The sequence below is a fragment of the Trachemys scripta genome, chromosome 13 (assembly GCF_013100865.1).
Source record: "Trachemys scripta elegans isolate TJP31775 chromosome 13, CAS_Tse_1.0, whole genome shotgun sequence".
In the NCBI taxonomy this organism is placed as follows: domain Eukaryota; kingdom Metazoa; phylum Chordata; order Testudines; family Emydidae; genus Trachemys; species Trachemys scripta.
This window is the reverse complement of record NC_048310.1, coordinates 11342026-11360514: the sequence shown is the minus strand read 5'-3', so window position 1 is coordinate 11360514 and position 18489 is coordinate 11342026.

Sequence of the window (18489 nt, the reverse complement as noted above, 5' to 3'; positions counted from 1 at the left end):
GGTATTACTGAAACCCGGTGGGGTGATTCATACTTCTGGAATGTTTAAATTAATGGTTATTATAATCTATTTAGAAAGGATCAAGTGGGCAAAAGGGGAGGGGGAGTGGCACTCTGTCAAAAATAGCATTATCTGTTTCTGAGTCACTGATAACTCAGAAAAAAATAATCCCGAATGTTTATAGATCAATGTCCTAACTGATAAATCACAAGATGGGGTATTAGTTGGTGTCTGCTGCAGACCACTGAATCACACGAGGGAACAGGATAACCACCTCTTTATGCACCTATCTACAATGTGTAGGAAAAAAAGCTGTGTGATCATGAGGGACTTCAATTTGAGTGACATATGCTGGAAGTCTCATGCTGCCAGCAATAAAACATCCTTTGCATTTCTAAACATTATAGATCACAATTTCCTAACTCAAAAAGAGTTGCAGCCAAAATGGGAGAATTCTTTATTAGTCCTTATCTTAACAGGTAAAGAGGAACTGGTCACAGAACTAAAAATTAATGGCTGTTTAGGTACAAGTGATCATGACTTGATCGCACTTAGTGCTTTTATAGAGCCGATTTCACAAAGCTGAAAATAATTATGAGTCAAATCAACTGGGGAGGAAAAAGTTAATCTGAAAAATGTGAACAACACCTGGGAATCATTTAAAAACACCTTACTAGATGCACCCAAAGCCACATTCAAGAAAGAAGGCCATACTGATTAAAAATCCAACCTGGTTTAGAGAGGAAGTGAAGAGAGAGGGGGGAAAAAAAGGAAGAAAGGGTAAGCTGATAACAAATATAAATCACAACGTAGGAATTGTAGAAATTTGATGAAGGAAGCAAAGGGAAACAAGGAGCACTCTACGGTCAGCAGCGTTAAGGAGAATAAGCAGGAGGTTTAAAAAAAAATTAGGAACAAAAAGAATCCTGACAATGGTATTGCCTATTAGGTGGAAATAGCAGATTTTCAGTAAGTCTTGGAGCACTAGGGGACTGGAAGAAAGTTAATGTTGTGCCAATTTTTGAAAAGGGTAAATGGGATAATCCAGGTAATTATAGACCTGTCAGCCTGACATCGATCTTGGGCAAGATAAAGGAGCAGCTGATACAGGACTCAATTAATAAAGGATTAAAGGAGAGTAATGTAATTAAGGCAACTCAACCTAGGATTATGGAAAATAGATCTTGTCAAACTAACTTGCAATCTTTTTTTGATGAGATTACAAGTTTGGTTGATGTAGGTAATAGTGTTGACTTAATACACGTAGATTTTTGTAAGGCATTTCATTTGGTACCACACAACATTTTGATTAAAAAAGTACAATGACATTAAATAGATTAAAAACTGGCTAACGGATAGAGCTCAAAATGCAATTATAAATGGGGAACTATCACTGAGTACGTATATTTCCAGAGGAGTACTGCAGGGATCGACTTTTGCCCCTGCACCATTTAACATTTTTATCAAACACCTGGAAGAAAATATAATATCGTCACTGAAAGTTTGCAGATGACAAAAAAATTGGAGGAATGGTAAATAATGAAGAGCTATCTGGCTGGGTTGACAAACTGGGCACAAGCAAATAATATGCATTTTACTATGGCTAAGTGTAAATTTATACATCTAGGGAAAAAGACTGTAGACCATACTTACAGGATGGGGGACTCTATTCTGGGAAGCAGTGACTGTGAAAAAGATTTGGGCATCATGGTGGATAATCAACTGAACATGAGCTCTGTGTGTGACTCTATGGTCAAAAGAGCTAATGCTAGCCTGGGATGCATAAACATAGGAATCTTGAGTAGGAGTAGAGAGTTTATTTTACCTCTATATTTGGCACTGGTGTGACCACTGCTGGAATACTGCTGGAACCAGTTCTGGTGCCCTCAATTCAAGAAAGAGGTTGCTAAATTGGAGACGGTTCAGAGAAGAGCCACAAACATGACTGGAGGATTAAAAAAAATGCCTTATAGTGATAGACTCAAATATCTCAATCTATTTTGGCTTAAAGAGATTAAGGGATGTCTTAGTTACAGTCTATAAGTAGGGCTCTACCAAATTCACGGTCCATTTTGGTAAATTTCATGGTCATGGGATTTTAAAAATACTAAATTTCATGATTTCAGCTATTAAAATCTGAAATTTCACAGTGTTGTAATTGTAGGGATCCTGACCCAAAAATGAGTTGTGGGTCGCAAGGTTATTGTCGGGGGGTTGCGGTAATGATACCCTTACTTCTGTGCTGCTGCTGGCAGCCAGGAGCCCAGCTCCGTAGGCAGAGCCGCTGCCACCAGTAGTGCAGAAGTAAGGATGGTCTGATATGGTATTGCCACCCTTACTTCTGTGCTGCTGCCTGCAGAGTTGGGCCTTCATTCAGCAGCTGCCACTCTCCGGCCGCATAGCTCTGAAGGCAGCGCAGAAGTAAGGGGGGCAATACCACAACCTCCCAAAGATAGCCTTGTGACCCCCCTGCAACTCCCTTTTGGGTCAGGACCCCCAATTTGTGAAACACTGGTCTCCTCCGTGAAATCTGTTTCGTATAAGGTAAAAGCGCACAAAAGACCAGATTTCATGGGCATCTGTGATGTGTTTTTCATGGCAGTGAATTTGGTAGGGCCCTGTCTATAAGTATCTACATGGGGAACAAATATTTAATAGTAGATCTTCAGTCTAGCCGAGAAAAGGTACAAAACCTTCCAATGTTTGGAGGCTGAAGCGTAATTCAGACGTAACTAAGTAAGGTGGAAATTTTTAAAGGTGAGAATAATTAACCACTGGAACAATTTACCAAGGGTCATGGTGAATTTTCTATACCTGACCATTCTTAAATCCAGATTGGATATTTTTCTAAAACATATGTTCTAGGAATTATTTTGGGGAAGTTCTGTGGCCTGTGTTATACAGGAGGTCAGACTAGAGGATCATAATAGTCTCTTCTGACCTCAGAATCTATGAGTCTATGACAAATAAAGCTAGTTAAAATTTTTGATTTAAATGTTTTTGTATGAAAAATGGCCTTTTTTTTTTAAATCAAAATGGACATTTCCACAAGTAGGGTTGCACTGGAAAAACAAAGCAAAAAACAAATGTTTGCTGGAAACTGAAAATATTTAGGTTTTGGATTTTCACTTTTTCAACAAAAGTGAAACTTTTTTGTTTTCGTTGGCATTTTTCATGGGAACCAAAGGCACCGTTTCTTGATCAGAGCTATTCAAAAATATACTTACACTCCCCAAGTTATTCGGTTTTGGCCCAATCCTGTATTCCCTTTGGGCTCCCCAAAATACAATATCAGGACCTATTTTTTTGCATGGAGATCAAAATGAAGTTCTAGAGCTCTCGTAAAAACTTCCAGGCTCTGACCCAACTTTAGGCATTGTTTCAAAAGATCGTTACAACTTCTACAACCAATTTTGGTGTAACTGATGAAGCAACATAGATTTAATTTTGTGTGATATATTGTTTATGAATGGATTTGATGCCACACAATGACCCAGGGAAATGGCACCATTATAAATGATGGCACAGAGAGATACAAAAGGGCCAAACTTGCTAATAGCTTCTTGAATACTTGCCTTGGTGGTGATTTTTTTTTTTTTTTGGCATTTTAGTTTTGAAATAAAAATTAAGATAATTCTGAAGTGATAAGGAGACTATATCACAGACAGCAGAAGCAAATGAATGTCTGAAGGTGGAACACACAGTCCCCCTTTTCTCAAGTTTAAGATGATTGGGGAGACAGATGATTTCAAAGAAGGGGAACAAAATGATAGCATGAAGTCGAAAGAGACTGACATTTACAAATAATTAGTCTAATTTTAATATTAAACTTGACATTTTATGAATCTCTTACCATAGTTTGTTTTAGAGTGCACCTATGCATGGATGCTATGGACCTGATCCCCAGTTGGCGTGAACTGTCAACCATAGTTTCACTGAAGTCAGATGAGCTGCACTAGCTGAGATGGTCCTATGTTTGAATGCCTGTATAGAATCATGGCTGGGCAAACAGTGGAAACAAGCATCTATGAACATTTTTACAAATTCTGAATCACATTCCACTTCAGGAACATAAGAATTATCAGACTGACTCAGACCTGAGGTGCATTTACTCCAGTATCCTGTCCCTGATGGTGACCAGCTCCAGGTGTTTCAGAGGCACGTGTAAGAACCGTGCAGGAGGCAGCTGTGAGATAATCTGCCCCAAGATTAAGTCTTGTGTGAGCATCTACTTTGCTCACACAAGCAAAGTTTCATTTAAATGAATGTTCATAGCAAGTGAATTTTGGGCTTGTAGCCAAAATTTGTTCAACGAGAGACTATTACGTTTATGATGAAACAAAAATAATTTTCCAATGGAAGCCGAAGTATAATATATAAAAGTCAGGTCATCCAACAGGGAAAAGAAAAAAATACCATATCATGTGACCTACATAGGTGACCAATCACACAGCTCAAAGAGCAAATTCTGTCTAGAAAAGAATTAAGGGCTGGATTGTTATATCTCACTCACATTGTGTGTAGTACCTTACTCCACAAGGTGGGGATACTCAAGGTATAAGGTACTATTTAGTGTGATAAAGAATATCACAATTTGTCCTTAAATCCGGGGTTGGCAACGTTCGGCACGCGGCTCGCCAGGGTGAGCACCCTAGCGGGCCGGGCCAGTTTATTTACCTGCTGACGCGGCAGGTTCGGCCGATCGCAGCCCCCACTCACCGCAGTTCATCGTCCCGGGCCAATGGGGGCGGCGGGAAGCGGCGCAGGCCGAGGGATGTGCTGGCTGCGGCTTCCCGCCGCCCCCATTGGCCTGGGACGGCGAACCGTGGCGAGTGGGGGCCACGATCGGCCGAACCTGCCGCGTCAGCAGGTAAATAAACTGGCCAGGCCCGCTAGGGTGCTTACCCTGGCGAGCCGCGTGCCAAACGTTGCCGACCCCTGCCTTAAATGAAGAACTGCTCAGAACAGGCTGTGAACAATCCAGAGATTGACATTTGATCATAAAATTATTCAAACCATTTTGAATAACTAATGAATTCACAAACATTTTGAGCTGTTTGCAGACACATTCCAAATGGAGAAAACAAAGTTTAAATCCACCAAATAATATTGCACACACCAAATAGTTTGCCTAGCTCCATACATAATCTTTTATTTAGAGAGTGCACCAAAACTAAAAATGCATTGCTAAGCACCGTAACCCTTAGAGTCTTTTCCAGCCAAGACAGCCAGAAATTGGAGACAGTAATTCTTCTCTTTATGTGTGTTTTATGACTTATGTGCGTGTTACCTGGAACTTGTTTTAAAGGATCAAAGGTAACTTAGAACCAAATGCACATGCGAATCTTCCTAACCACTAGTTTTAAATGGAGAAAAGATAATATATGTTCAATCCATGTAAATGTGTTTGCATATGAATATGTTGCTTTCTGTGCTGGATTTGGTAAACACTAGCATACTAATTTCTAAAGTGTTTTGCATTTCATAACAAACTTGACTGACAACCCTAAAGTGCTGTGTCTTTGAGAAGAAAATGATGGAGCAGGCTGTATTGTCTAAGCATCCTCTGGGAACATCTTGGAAATGATACAGTAGCATCTCAGGTTAAACAACACGTTTAGTTCAATAGATACTCTCTGCTTGATACCAGTGGAGAATGTGTCCCATTGCATCAACTTTCTCAGCACCTGCAATGTCATTCTATGCAGCAAGCATATCCTTAAAAAAATGTTTCTCTTGCCAAATCAGTCTAGGGCAGGGGTCGGCAATGTTTGGCACGCGGCTCGCCAGGGTAAGCACCCTAGCAGGCCGGGCCAGTTTATTTACCTGCTGACGTGGGAAGCTGCGGCCAGCACATCCTTCGCCCACGCCACTTCCCGCCGCCCCCATTGGCCTGGGATGGCGAACCGCGGCCAGTGGGGGCTGCAATAGGCCGAACCTGCTGCGTCAGCAGGTAAATAAACTGGCCCAGCCTGTTAGGGTGCTTACTTTGGAGAGCCGCGTGCCAAACGTTGCCAACCCCTGGTCTAGGGACTAGAAAGGACGTCTGTCATCGGCAAAATAATTTATATTTACACTTGTTAGTGTGAGTGGGCAAAATCAAGCATCTCTCCCACTGGAGCAAGACATACTTCATATTCAGATTTTTTAAGATATTTAGGTGTTGCTGTGCTCAGTGTCGCAATGACTAACTGGTTTAGGAGCCTAAATCTTCTTTTCATAAAGGTAGTTAGGAGAAAAAAAAAAGTTATTGACAGACAATCAGAGATGGAGAATTACCACAAATAACATTTTTGACATGTTGGCAACTATGTTTTAAAATATTGTCCACGGTTTAAAGATCTAGAACCCCAGACACAGGTATTAAGGGCCAGATTTTGTCCCCCCCCATGATCAAGTTGAGTAGTACCTAATTTCATAGTAGTCCCACTGATATCAGTGGAGAAAGGTGCTACTCATTGTGAATGAGAGTGGAAGAATCTGGTGCTAAATGACGCCCAAGGTCATGCAGGAAGTCTGAAGCAGAGCCAATAATAGAACAGAGGTTTCCGGACTCCCTGTCCTCTTTTGAACCACAAAACCATGTTTCTTTTCTAGAAACAAAACGAAACCCAGCCCAGCAAGAAGAGAAAAATTCTTCAGGTTGAGGTAGACCCTGGGCCTGGTGTCTTAAAATTCCACCTTCCCTGCAGGAAGGGACTGTATGTTTTACAGGAACTCTATGTCATTCAGTGGAGTGCAAGGCAGGAATCCCCTGTAAGAAGTGGAGTTTTAAGGCTTGCATTCTGTGAAAAATGCCCCATGAAACTGTACATTAGATGGATTCCATGTTCAAAATGTGCAGCCCAATAGGTAAATCAAATAATTCTACCCACACGATGGGTGTGTGTCTACTTTACAGATGAGATTGTGCTTCCCAGCGTGGGTAGACAGACAACAGGCTAGTTCTGCTAGAGCTAGCATGACAGTGAAGCCAGGGGTAGCATGATCAATGGCTTGGGCTAGCCATGGGTTTGTCCTCAGGTGGCTAACCTGAGCTGCTGCCCGTGCTACTGCAGGCTACGCTAGCATGTCTATTTACCTGTGCTGGGAAGCATGCTCCCAGCTACAGTATAGAAATATCCAATGAGGAAATCAGCCACTGACACTGTGAAAAAGGAAAGGACGGAAGAGGAAACACACATGATAACAATCAGTGACACTTTTTATGTACTGTCATTGTACTGAGCATGCAAGAAGAAATTCTTGGCTGCTGGAGAAACAATAAAACTGGGCCTTGATGAAATGGAAATGAAAATCAGGGTAAAACAGGGCCAACTAAAAATAAAGAAATGGAGTTTTAAAAGGCTTTATTGCAGGGGTCGGCAATGTTTGGCACGCGGCTCGCCAGGGTAAGCACCCTAGCGGGCCGGGCCAGTTTATTTACCTGCTGATGCGGCAGGTTCGGCCGATCGGGGCCCCCACTGGCCGCAGTTCGCCGTTCCGGGCCAATGGGGGTGGCGGGAAGTAGAGCGGGCTGAGGGATGTGCTGGCCACGGCTTCCCGCCGCCCCCATTGGCCCGGGACGGCGAACCACGGCCAGTGGGGGCCGCGATCGGCCGAACCTGCCACATCAGCAGGTAAATAAACTGGCCCGGCCCGCTAGGGTGCTTACCTTGGCGAGCTGCGTGCCGATCGTTGCCGACCCCTGCTTTATTGTGTTCCATTCAGGAAGCTGGGTTCAGCACTAGGAACAGAGTTTACATACTGCAGAAATGCAGCTAATGAGATGGAAAAACAAAGAATGATTTTAGAGATTGAAGTGCAGAAGTGAAGGTAGTTTCCTGCCATAGGAGAAGGATATTAAATGTTGAGCCACTGAATGTTTCAAAATCTTTTTTAGGACTCAGAATTTTGGGAAGTTTAGTTTCTCTATGTCCCTTTCGTGCAGCAAGACAGGAGTTAAAAAAATATTGTTAATGTCTCTGGGATCATTCACTAGGGATCTTTTGGAAGAGTAATCTTCACATTTGGAAGTATTTTCTCATTACAGATAATGGGATGATGAGCTGAAAAATGATCTTAGCCACTTATGATTCTAAAAGCCCACAGTCTGAATAATCTATGATGACTTAGAGATAATAGCAGCAAAGAAATAACTCATTTAGCACAATGTCCATTTACTTAGTAGACTTTTACTGTCATACATCTATTTTCATGCACTCTTGTAACAAGTTAGAAAAAAGATGCACAATTAAAGAGTGACAAGTATGCTGTGAGGATCACTTTGCACAAGGCTGTAGCTCATCCATACAAAATCTGATTTTAATGTAGTATCAGACTCATCCTTTGGGGGGGAAAAAAAGATAATCGCTGTTCTGTACTCTTTAAACTAAAAGCAGCATAAGGAAAGAAGGATGGCCTTGTGCTTAAGGCACTAAACTGTGACTCAGGAAATCAGAGGTCAATTCATCACTCTGCCACAAACTAACTGTAGACAAGCCTCTTAATTCTCTCAGTGCCTCAGTTCTTCTTCTGTAAAATGGGGATAATACTTGCTTTCTCCTGCCCTTTGTCTGCCTTATCTATTTAGATTGTATGGGGCAGGGACTGTCTCTTACCACATATTGGGCCGCTTCACATACCACAATTGTCCCCCTCTACTTGGTACTGGTGAGGCCTGAGCTGGAGTACTGTGTCTAGTTTTGGGCACTGCATTTCAGGAAAGAAATGGACAAATTGAAGGGAATCCAGAGGGGAGCAACAAAAGTGAGAAAAGATTTAGAAAACCTGACCTATGAGGAAAGGTTAAAAAACTGGCCACATTTAGTTTTGAGAAAAGAAGACTGGGGTTGGCAGGGGATCTGATAACACTCTTTAAATATGTTAAGGGATGTTATAAAGAGGACTGTGATCAATTGTTTTCCATGTTCACTGAAGCAGGACAAGAAGTAATGGGCTTAGTCTGCAGCAAGGGAGATTTAGGGTAGATATTAGGAAAAAGTCTCTGGTTAAGCTCTGGAATAGGCTTCTGAAGGAGGCTGTGGAATACCCATCATTGGAAGTTTTTAAGAACATGTTGGACAAACACCTGTCAGGGATGGTCTAGGTTTATTTGGTCCTGCCTCCATGCAGGGGGCTGGACTTGATAACTTCTTGAAGTCCCTTCCAGCCCTACATTTCTATGATTCTGTATCTGTACAGTGCCTAGCACAGTAGAGTAGTGATCTTGGGTCTTTACATGCTACATAATGCTATTATTCTACTACTACTGCTACTACCACTATTAATGATAAGTACCACAATTTAGGAGTTAAGAAAGCAGTGGGATTTAGTGATGAGCCTCAGGGATTAATTTTGACTCTACCACTGATTTACATTATGATCTTAGATCATTTAATCTCATTATATCTCAGTTTACATATTTATTAAACTGTACTTAATAACATCAAAGTGGTACTGTGAGTCATAATTAAGCGTTATGAGATCCTCAAATGAAAGGCTTTATAGATATGCAAAATAATATCATCATCATCATCATAATTTGGAAAGATGCCAAAAAATCATAGTTGGTTCCTTCCTGGAGTCAGATTCACCTTACAATATACTTTCCTTCCAAATATTTGCTAAATTCCTTTAAAAATGATTTGTTTTAAATGATTTTCTCTATTTCTGAACAGGTCAGTTTGTTCCATACACAAGCTATTCTCCATTTCAAGAAATTTCTCTTCACTGTATATCCTCTCAGTGGAAGTTTGTATCCCTTGTGCTTCTATTTGACTCCAGCTCACACAGGGTGAAATTCTGACCCCATTATATGGGAGTTTTGCCATTGATTTCAATGGGACCACCATTTCATTCACAAAATGAAAGTCACCAAATCAAATTACCTGCCCGTCTCCTCCTTTCACATGATAAACCTCTATGTAAATTGCAACTAGAGCTGGTAGAAAATTTGCATGAAAAAAAATTGACCCCCCCCCCCCATTTTTTGTTCTAATTGAAATGCTAAATTTCAACATTCTTTATTAAAACTTGAAAAATGTCAACCAGCTCTACACCTGAAATCATCCAGATTTTTTAAAAATCAAAATGTGACGTTTTGATGAAAAACTAAAACTTTGAAATTTGGAAAATGTTAACCAGCTTTAGTTGTCATTTCTTCTGTCTCATGAAAATAAACCCACCTTAAGGACTTTATTTTGAGAAGTGGGTAGCCTATGGTCTATATATAGCTGCCAGTTTCATCCTATCTTGATATCTTTATTCCCTATGCCTATCTATTCTTCTCTCTCCTGATGACGACAGTGACAAACTACAGTGGAAAAAGTAACGCTCAGGTGGATAATATTGATAAGAAGATATGAAAACGGTGAATGACATAAATTCTACCAAATGAATGTCAGACAGAACAACACAAGGTATTAATAGCTAAAATTAGACTGCAAACTAAGAAAACAGGAAAGAAGATGGAATTGAGGAGGAAATAGCATTGGTAGTTATGTAAGGAAGAGTTCTACCAAAAAGTAAAGGACAACTTTTGTACTTTGGCAATGAAGTCAATGGAGGAAGAAGATTGTTTCATGAAGGCAGTGAAGGTACCATGTGGCAAAGCGAGTGGTAAGATGCGGGGGTGTGTGTGTGTCAGAGCACAAGCTGGATGTGGAAGTCTGAGGTACAAGAGAAGCTAAAAAGAAAGGATGAATTATTTAAAGAGTTTGAGGAAGTAGGTCATGACAATGGAACAATCAAAAATGCACACAAACGGGCAAAGCAAAGAAGGCTAACCAGGCAGTTGCTAAGGTAATGTCAGTGACTGGACATGGGCAGTGGTTGGAGCGGGAGTCAGTAGCCAAGAAACGGAGCCCAGGGTCTGAGCCAGAGTTAGAGGCTAGATGCCAGAGCCAAGGGGTAGAGCCAAAATTAGGCATCAGGCATTAGAGCTGAAGGGTCACAGCTGGGTTACCTGGAGTGAGGCTGGCTCTAAGGCTGAAATAAGGCTGGCATAGGAGCTATTGCAGCCGTGAGCAAATGCTTTGAGCTGTTGAACTACTGCTGCTGGGCTGAGAAGCTGGTCTGCTGACTCTTCTAACCAACCTGGTGGTGCACAACTGTGTCTTGAGATGCAAATCAAAGGTCTGTGCTGGTATATGTAAGGGTGCAAAGAGACACCCCTGGCATCCTTCACACAGGAAGTAAATGGACAGCAAGTTTGTTTCATGAAACAAACTGGGATCTCAGCCAGGCTTGCTTGAAAATTCTGGGGAGAACTTTGGATGAGATCAGGGCCGGCTCTAGGCACCAGAGTTCCAAGCATTGCTTGGGGCGGCACTTCTCAAGGGGCAGCATTCCGGCCCTTTGGGGGCGGCTCTTTTCAAGGGGTGGCAGTCGGTTATTTTTTTTTTTTTTTGCTTGGGGTGGCAAAAAACCTGGAACCGGCCCTGGGTGAGATCAGCTTCTTTAGGTAGGAGGAGAACTTGTTAGTTAAAATTAGTCTCTAGAAAGCATGTTACATATAAAACAAAATCATAACCTTTGGTTTCCAATATTCTCATTCACAATCACTTAAATTTCTGTTCTTTGATAATAAACTCATTCTTGTTTTCACTATAGATATATCTAAATGCTGTGTGTTCAGCAGAGCTGTGTTCTAAACTGTAATTAGTAAACTGTGGTGTACTGGTCCTTTGGGAACAGCTGGCCAGGTAATTCTGTGAGTGTTTAGTGAATGAGGGCTGGATACTACAGGGAACGACTGGAGGACTAGGGAGATGGTGTGTGCCTATCACTAACCTGTACAGAGAGTGAGGCCTGCAGAGGCCTGAAAGGTAGCTCGTGTTGCCAGAGGTTTCAGGGAGCTGATCCACAACAGGAACCACTATGCTGTAGAAGACAAGACTTCCTCCTGCTAAGGTCAGGTGTTGGTGAAGTGCCTCACAACACTGGGTACCCCTGAGAAGCGTCACAGCCTTCAAAAGACTTTAGAGTCCCCTCTCCACCCCAGAGAATGAACCTCCGCTTGCAACTGAAAGCCAGTCTCTTCAAGTTCTTCTTTCCCCCAGTAATACATTTTATCATAACTTTGCTGGCTTTCTATCAGATACATCTTTTTCTGTGAGAAAAATATCTCAACTTCTCTCCAGCAGGCAGTAAAACCTCTTCATACAGCACCAGTACTAAAAGAGTGTGGTGTTCACTTTGTGTATGTCCATAGGACAGAAATGTTTGGCTAGATTTAATTAATCCCTCTCATTTTCAAAGAGCATGACAGGGATTTGTCTTAGAACTCCCATTGACTTGATCAGGAAACATTGTGGCCTAGTGGTTAAAACAAGGGATAGGAAGTTAGGATTCCTGGATTTAATTCCAAGCCCTGCCGCTGAGTCAGTGTGTGACATTTGGCAAGTTCTGTAATAACTCTGGGCTTTAGTTTCCCCATATGTAAAATGGGGGATTATAGTATTTCAGACTTAAAGACGGAGAGGCTTAAATCAGGGAAAGCTTTGAGACCCTTAATCTGAAGAAGTGCAAATTATCCTTAAGGGAAGTTACATGGCTAAACTCTGTGGAACTCCAAAAATGTAGGGATGTACAACATTTCCTGCTCTTTAAAAACAGGCCAAGAATGCAGCTGTGCTGATTTTATAAATGCATCCCTGAATGCTCTTTGCTTTGAACTAGCGTCAAAGAGATGCAATAGTATTTATGAACATGAAGGGCTAAACCAGGGGTCGGCAACGTTCGGCACGCAGCTCGCCAGGGTAAGCACCCTGGCGGGCGGGGCCAGTTTATTTACCTGCTGACGTGGCAGGTTCGGCCGATCGCGGCCCCCACTGGCCGCAGTTCGCTGTCCCGGGCCAACGGGGGCGGCGGGAAGCCGCAGCCAGCACATCCCTTGGCCTGTGCCGCTTCCTGCCACCCCCATTGGCCCAGGATGGCGAACCGCGGCGAGTGGGGGCCGCGATTGGCCGAACCTGCTGCGTCAGCAGGTAAATAAACTGGCCCGGCCCGCTAGGGTGCTTACCCTGGTGAACCGCGTGCCAAACGTTGCCAACCCCTGGGCTAAACACTCAGTAGTAGTTCCATGATAGAAGAACATTGGCCAGGAGATGGGTGGTGGCAGCAGAAAGCAGTTGCAAATTTGCCTTTGCCAAGATATGGGTGTCACTTGCTGGGAGTGGTATGGGGTCTAGTCAGCTGGAAATGTGATGATTTGGCATATCAGAGCAAGGGTTGCCAGCCTGCCTCTTATGGAATTAAAGTTTCCCTCCACTGGCAGAAAACCTACAGGCCACTGCTATGACGACCTGCTCTCCCATGGGATGAAGCACCCTCTAGATAAATGATGAGATAGCTGTAAAGATGCCCTCGCCTTTAAGAGTTGCCATTTATGGGCTACAAGTAACTTGCATTTTTCCATTCCACCAAAAATTGTGTGGATGCAAATACAGCAGCCTCTCTATGACTAGACCGAGAACAGACCTGAGATGAAACATTACATCCTGTAAAAAGCGACAGAGAGTCCTGTGGCACCTTTAAGACTAACAGATGTACTGGAGCATAAGCTTTCATGGGTGAATACCCACTTCGTCAAACGCATGTGCCACATGACTCTCTGTTGCTTTTTACAGATCCAGACTAACACAGCTACCCCTCTGATACATTACATCCTGTAATATTTCATGGTGCACTATATGACATATCGAACAAACACTGGCTTTCCAATGAATAGCAATTTTCTGCCCCAGGTTTTACGAGGAAGATGGGATCAGCAAATATGCAGGTCATCAGTGGTTTTTGAAATGGCAAACTGTGCTGGCAGGTGAGCATGTCAGCTTATTTTTACTGCCAGAATGGAAATTCTATTGAGTCATAGACACCCTGGCCCAGAATTTGACCGCTGCCTTTGAGGGGGTGAAATTTGTTATAGCCAGACAAGCAAACATTTGGCTAAACCACTTTCAGACACATTATAAAAATCAGTTTTTTTTCTCACCTTCTTCTCCCTTCTCTATGATACGCAATGGTATTTGTCCAAAACCGGAGCTCAGTTAATGACTGCAGGGGCTTTAGACGGTCTCACTCATCACAGTTTGTTTTAACTGATTAGCTGTGTGGCTTAGGGCAAGTCATTCAGTCCCCTCCCCAGATCTCATCCTCCCTCTCCCCCACCCTGGGAAAACCCACAGGAGGGGGCTCTGAGAGGAAATCTCCACAAAGATAGTCATATGGAGATCTCTCCTATTGTCCCGCTGCAGGGAGGAGGCTGTAACCCCTGCAGAAAATACCATGGGCCGTCCCCAAGCTCGATAGATCCTTGTGGTCATGGGGGAACACATGGAGAGACTGCTGTATGGTCTGGAGCCTGGGATTTCCTCTCAGGCCCTGGGTGGAGGTGAAGCCATAGAGACAACTCAGCCCCTCTTTTCAGTGGAAGGGGGAAGAAATGCACATGGGAGGATCTCCTTTGTGTGCAGAATTAGGCACTTGTCTTAGTTTCTCCATTTGCACAATTGGGAGAAGTCACTTACCTGGACTAGTGGAGTGCTGCAAGGATTAACTGTTGTTTGTGCAGAGCTTTGAAGACATCCAGTGCTTGTGTGGAGAAGTGAAAGAAAGTCATCAGAGAAACTTAACTTGCAGCTTTGGGGAGAAAGGCCAGGGAAGGGCCATGTTTAGAGGAACAATTTTCCTTTGGGTTGAGTAAGTCACAGGGCTGAGACACAGGGGACCTGAGTTTTGTTTGAGCTCTGCTACGGACTTCCGATGTCATCTACAAGTCCTGTAACCTCTTCGTGCTTTGGTTTCCTTATCTGTAAAATGGGGATAACAACACTTCTTCCCTGGCCAGCAAGGCTGAATTCATAAATATTCAAGAAGGCCTTTGAAATCCTAAGTTGGAAGGAGCTTTAGAAATGCAAAGTGCTGTTATTTTATATGTGCATCCTAAAAATCAGTCTCAGAAGCAGCCGGAATTCTCACTTGCATGAAAATCTGGAATTCTTAGAGGTAGGAATTGACTCAGTGCCATCAACTGGAGTTCACCACACAAATTAGAAGAGCACATCTCAGAGGTGGTGACATGAGCTCCAAAGGAGAGAAGCATTGCAGGCTGTATATTGTGATAGCTGCTACTGACTGAGCCATACAACAATAGCTACTTCACAGCTTTTCTAGCATGAAGAGATACCACTGATGCTGATTTATACAAAAAGAAGAGAGGAGGCGGCAGCAGGCTGCCCACACAAATGGGGTTTTCTTGGGAAAGATTAAATATAGATAGCCTGTGAGGTCAAGTTTTACAACCTTCTACTATAAACAACTTCACAATCCAACTAGGTGCTCACTTAGAAGACACAAAACTGGAGGAGATAAACTTCCTTCTCATCTGATCCCTGTAGCTCATGGAGGGAGGAGCAGGCATGCAGCACAATATGGTGGCAGAAGACACTTACAGATAGCTCACTCTACTTTTGATTTTAATGAGCCCACAATTTATTTAGGTTCCCCGTCTGCCTCCTTCGTAGTGAGTGGTGTCTCTCTCTGCGAGCAACCTCAGTGTTCTCAGTACTTGTGGGGTAAGCTGCCACTCCAGGAGAGCACGGATAGTAGATTTTGGCTTTTAACGATCAGGTGGAAAAATCAGTGAACACTCCCACACTGAAAAAAAAAACATGAAAGGGGGAAAAGACTGAATGACATTTAATCAGCAACAAGACCCACAGAAAGGAGGCCCTAGTGTGAAGAGACCAAGCTTTTCAGTCATTTGATTGAGAACACATAGCTATCTATTCCTTTGCTCCTCAATGCGCCAGAGCCAAGAGTCTATTTGCAATAATATGCACTTTTCCATGTATGCCTCTATTGTACACTTTGTATAAACCTGCAATGCATTCCTAGAATACATTACTCTGAGGATAAAGGAACATCTGTTTTGGAATTCCCCACCACTGGCCATCAGGATGAGCTCCAGTCTAGCCATCTATAGAGTGCGATGCAACAGCCATCTCTTTACACATGCTTTCCACCAGTATAAGAACCAAATAGTCGCTCCATAGTCAATGAGACAATAGCACAATTACACTCCTGTTGTAAGATAGCCATTGAGACTGATCCAACTCTGGAAGCAGTTTAATATGAGGGAGTGAGGGTAATACTGATCTCACAGAGATAGGGAAGATGGCAATAGATGTATGCTTAGACATAGATGGGTTATTAATCATGGGCTTGATTCTTCCACTTTTTCTACCACAGTATCCCTGGAGGATGTTAAACAGAAGCTACTAAAGTTAGATATTTTAAAATCAGCAGGTCCAGATAAATTGCATCCAAGAGTTTTAAAAGAACTGGCTGAGGAGATTGCTGTACCATTAATGCTGATTTTCAATAAGTCTTGGAGCACTGGCGAAGTTCCAGAAGACTGCAAGAAGCTAACGTTTCTCACCAATTTTTAAAAAGGGTAAACAGGATGACCCTGGTAATCATAGGCCTGTCAGCCTGACATCTGTCCCTGGCAAGATAATACAGCAGCTGATGCCCGACTCCATTAATATAGAATTAAAGGAGGGTAAGGTAATTAATGCAAATCAATATGGGTGTATGGAAAATAGATCTTGTCAAATTAACTTAAATTTTTTTTGATGAGATCACAAGTTTGGTTGATAAAGTTAATAGTATACAGTTAGACTTCTGTAAGGCATTTGGCTTGGTACTACATAGCATTTTGAATAACAAACTAGAATGACAACATTAAAATGGCACACACTAAATGGATTAAAAGCTGGCTAACTGATAGGTCTCAAAATGTAATTGTAAATGGGGAATCTTCACTGAGTGGGTTTGTTCCAGTGGGGTGCTGCAGGAACTGGATCTTGGCCCTATGCTATTTAACATTTTTATCAATGACCTGGAAGAAATCATAAAATCATCACTGATGAAGTTTTCAGATGACACAAAAATTGGGGGAATGGTAAATAATGATGAGGACAGGTCACTGATTCAACACGATTTGGATTGCTTGGTAAACTGGGTGCAAGCAAACAGTATGCATTTCAATTTGGCAAAATGTAAATGTACACATCTAGAAAAAAAAGAATACTTACAGGATGGGGGACTCAATTCTGGGAAGCAGTGACGCTGAAAAAGATTTGGGGGTCATGTTGGATACTCACCTGAACATGAGCCCCCAATGTGACGGTGTTGCCAAAAAAGCTAATGCGATTCTGGACTACATAAACAGGAGAATTTTGAGTAGCAGCAGAGAGGTTATTTTACTTCTCTACTTAGCAGTAGTGCAATCACTGCTGGAATACTATGTCCAGTTCTGGTGTCCGCAGTTCAAGAAGGATGATGCTAAACTGGAGAGGGCTCAGAGAAGAGACACTAGAATGATTAGAGGAGTCCATTTACAGTGATTGAGCTCTTGAGTCTATTCATCTTAACAAAGAGAAGTTTAAGGGATGACTATAAAGATGACTGGAAGTCTATACGTACGTACATGGGGAAGACATATTTAATAATTTAGCAGAGAAATGTATAACATGATCCAAGGGTTGCAAGCTGAAGCTAGACAAATTCAGACTGAACTAAGATGTATATTTTTTAATAGTGAGAATAATTAACCATTGGAACAATTTCCAAGGGTTGTGGTAGACACTATATCACGGACAATTTTGAAATTATTGGATATTATTCTAAATGATCTGCTCTAGGAATTATTTTGGGGAAGTTCTAAAGCCTGTGTTTCTCAGGAGGTTAGACTAGGTGATCACAATGGTCCCTTTTGGCCTTAAAATCCAGGAATCTACTCATATTGAGTAATACCTTACTACATGAATAGTCCCCAGCAGATTTCTCTGATGACTCGTGGAGTAAGAATTGGGTTGTATTTGAATATTGTTAGCATGCTCAGCACCCTACAAAACAAAGAAGACGGCACAGTCTTTGCTCCAACAAACTCTCACAGTCTAGCTAATCCATTACTGATTTATCTAATCAATTTTTTTCCTTGGACATTTAGTATTTTCCCAGTAGTGTTTTTAGTATTATGTACACGCTCTTTGACTTTCTGACATTTCAGATGCACCCGGGGCCTGTTCAAGATATGATACAATCCATACATCTTAAATTTTAGCCAGATTCTCTTTTGTCCGAGCTGCTACTTGGGAAGCAGTTAGCATTTTTTTTTCCAATTATGCACTTTGTATCTTACTCAAGTTCCTGTTGTTATGCAGTAAGCGTTTTGATCTGAACATTAAAGCAAAGAAAAAATGTTCAGGTCCTAAGGGAGGAATAAAATCCACTAATCCAACATGGGTTTTATTTGCACGTTGACTATCAACAGGTGCTGAGAATTGCAGGATTCCCAGAGCTTCAAACAGGAGCAGAGAGTAACAAACAGGACATTTATTTCAACTCAGATTTTTATTTAAGTCTTTATTCTAGTTACATAGCTAGATAATTGGGCATCCGGCTAAAACTCTTTGACATACACAAGCTTTGAAAATATTG